The sequence below is a fragment of the Tachyglossus aculeatus genome, chromosome 3 (assembly GCF_015852505.1).
Source record: "Tachyglossus aculeatus isolate mTacAcu1 chromosome 3, mTacAcu1.pri, whole genome shotgun sequence".
NCBI classification, from domain to species: Eukaryota; Metazoa; Chordata; class Mammalia; order Monotremata; family Tachyglossidae; genus Tachyglossus; species Tachyglossus aculeatus.
This window is the reverse complement of record NC_052068.1, coordinates 67,321,364-67,324,732: the sequence shown is the minus strand read 5'-3', so window position 1 is coordinate 67,324,732 and position 3,369 is coordinate 67,321,364. Positions and strand designations below refer to the sequence as shown.

Here is a 3,369-nt window from a genome sequence, read left to right as displayed (position 1 = left end):
TCAGGGCAACCAAGCTGATCACGGGGATGAAGTAGCAGCCATCTGGGGTGGGTAGAAATGGGAAATAATTCATGAAAGTAAGAGATTTAGAGTAAGAGGGGTCATGATGGGAATTTACAGTCCTTCTGGGCGCAAACAGAATAGATACAGAACTGTTGTTCCAGTGTCCCCTAGAATCAGGTGGCCCTCCAGGCCAGGATATGGTGTAGCTTTTATTTACCCCTTTTATGTTTCAGTATCAATGAGGCCACCTCAGGGGACTGCATATATTTGGGGGCTTTCAGAGGCTGAGATGGAAGCCAAAACATCTCTTGGCTCCACTCTTTCACCGAAACTAGATGGAAGAGGCTTAACCCTGGGGAATATTCTGGTGGAGAGCTTTATACTAAAAAATCAATTTCCTTCATAGCGTATTTTGCCCTCTGTTCCCTTGACTGCTTCTGCTGTCACAGACTAGAATTCTTTGTCCCTCGATACCCTCATCTCTCCTCCAGGCTCCATAGTGTTGATCTGCCAATAGAAAAAGAAAGTCAGACAGAAACTGACTCTGGTTTTTTTGTTTTTTTGCTTTTTAAGGGTATTTGCAAATTGCCTATTGTGTGCCAGGCATTGTACTAAACATTGAAGAAGTTACAAGATGATCAGGTTTGACACAGTTCATGTCCCACATGGGCTCCCAGTCTTTTCTCTTTCACTTTTATGGTATTTGTTAAGTGCTTACTATGTGTCAAACACTGTTTTAAGCAGTAGGGTAGGTAAAAGTTAATTATGTCGGATACAGTCCCTGTCACACATGAGGGAGGAAGAACCCACCCTCCCTTTTCCTTGGCATCTCCCCATTTTACAGTTAAGGAACTGAGGCACAGAGAAGTTAAGTTTCTTGACCAAGGTCACACAGCAAGCCATTGGCAGAGCCCTGATTGGAAACCGGGTCCTCCTACCCCCAGGCCTGTGCTCTTTCCTCTTTCCTCTAGACCATGTTGCTTTTTAATCTGTAAATTTATTTTGGGTAGGGAATGTTTACTAAGTCTGTTATTTTGTACTCTCCCAAGTGCTAGTACAATGCTCTTCTCACAGTAAGCATTCAATAAATACAAGTGATTGATTGATCAGTCCCCATTTTACAGATGAGATAACTGAGTCACAGAGGAATTAAATGACTTGCCCAGGATCACACAGCAGGTGAATGGCAGAGGCAGAATTAGAACCCAGATCCTCTGACCCCTGGGCCTGTGCACTTTCCACTAGGCCATGCTGCTTCTCAACGGTTAAAGATCTAGTCCAATCCTCAGGGTGGCAATGGAAGTGGGTGAAGACAGCATGGGCATCAACCTCTTAACAATAATAATGATAATAATAATAATAATAATAATAATAATGATAGCATTTATTGAGTGCTTACTATGTGCAAAGCACTGTTCTAAGCACTGGGGAGGTTACAAGGTGACCAGGTTGTCCCACGGGGGGCTCACAGTCTTAATCCACATTTTACAGAGAAGTTAAATGACTTGCCCAAAGTCACAGAACTGACAATTGGCAGAGCCGGCATTTGAACCCATGACCTCTGACTCCAAAGCCCATGCTCTCTCCACTGAGCCACGCTGCTTCTCACTCTGACCTCTTGGCTCAGAGTGGGCAGGGGGGCAACTATTAGATTTCAGGGACTGGATTGTTTCTGCCCTTCAGCAATTAGTGCTGGTGAGCAGGAAGGAGACTGAATTACAGACATGCCTGGATGACCCTATCTGAGTATCATCCACCCACCTAAAGGGGTAAATTTAGGACCTGTTAATGAACTGTGTCCTCTAATTGGGTTCCTGCAGATAAACTCTAATTCGTTTGGAAACATATGGAGAAGCAGCATGGCTTAGTGGAAAGAGCCCGGGCTTGGGAGTCAGAGGATGTGGGTTCCAATACCGACTCTGCCACGTGTCTGCTGTGTGACCTTAGGCAAGTCACTCAACTTCTCTGTGCCTCAATTACTTCATCTGTAAAATGGGGATTAAGACTGTGAGCCCCACGTGGGACAACCTGATTAGCTTGTATCTACCCCAGCGCTTAGAACAGCGCTTGGCACATAATAAGCACTTAACAAATACCATCATCATTATTATTACTTGGAACATGTCAATCATATGCCATGATCTGCAGCAGATGGAGGGGGAGATCTGGTCAATTTTTTCCTGAATCTCAAACACCTCTATGAGTCTCAAAGTGAAATGCATTGGCTCCTTGGGGAGCGTCGTGTCTGCCTCCATAACCCCCAGATTCCACAGCCCCTGCCACTACAGAGAATAGGTGGGGAAGGGGGGAGCAGCAAACATCTGCCAGAGGGGTAGGAGTGGGGTTCATGGAATGTCCCACTCTCCCTTTTCCTTGGTTCTTCCCCTTGGTCACTAGGCTGGTGACTATATAGCTTAAACTACTAAGACAATTGATGAGATGCTGATATAAGGCAACTGTTTATTGGGCCGTCTTAAAGGACTCCACCTAATAAATAGGTCATGCCTCAAAACTGCTTAATCCTTCATGGAACCAGGATTCACTCTCAGGTTTCCAGGCTCCTAGTTGTGCTCAGAATCAATCAATTAATCAGTAGTATTTATTGAGCTTATTGTGTGCGGGGCACTGTACTAAGTGCCTGGGAGAGTTCCACCCAACAATATAACGGACACATTCCCTGCCCACATGAGCTTAGAGAATGTGGCAGACTTGGGACCCAAATGAGGCCCGTCCCCCAGTTCTGGAGCCCACTATATAGAGCACCTAGTCATTTACCTGTCAAATATGACTGTCCTCTCGCCTGTTCTGCAGGTTAGTATGGAGGAGTCTCATGCCCCAGGCACTGACTTTCTGGAGGCCCAATGGGAAACCCGTTCCCTGAAAGACAAATATGGGTAAAAATAAATAAATAAATAAGTAAATAAATAAGTAAATAAGTAAATAAATAAGTAAATAAAATAAACTGCACAAGCTGATTCTTACATTGCCTCCAGCACTTTGGGTCCTGAGTTCTGCGCCACCAACTTGAATTCTAGGGGCAGGGAGAAGTAGAGAGAGAAGAAGAGGAATTTAGAGCCATTAATGATAGCAGTTGTTGTGGTTGTTGGAGTTGACTGGAGACTATGGAACAGGTACCACACATGGACTTCGTTGTGAAACTAGTATTCCATACCTGCTCGGCTTCTCTCCCACACTGGCTGAAGGCCTACAGGAATTAATTAATAAATACAAATCAAGAAATTCTGTCCCTCATAAATAATGCATTGATCAGGATCTCTTGCAAGACCAAAGGCTAGAAAGTAGCAGGGCAAAAAAAAATGTCAGTGCTTCATAGCTGTCCTTGACATCTTAAGAAAAAGAATGGTT

The 3,369-nt window shown here is 44.4% G+C and overlaps 1 long non-coding RNA gene across 1 annotated transcript; it reads right to left on the bottom strand.

Annotated features, from left to right (window-relative positions):
- Window positions 1-208: 208 nt before the first annotated feature.
- LOC119925406 lies at window positions 209-3,035 on the bottom strand. The gene is made up of 3 exons (XR_005449812.1): window positions 2,986-3,035; window positions 2,779-2,880; window positions 209-510 (listed from the first exon to the last, which is right to left on the bottom strand). It is a non-coding gene; the product is annotated as an uncharacterized LOC119925406 (long non-coding RNA).
- Window positions 3,036-3,369: the final 334 nt, after the last annotated feature.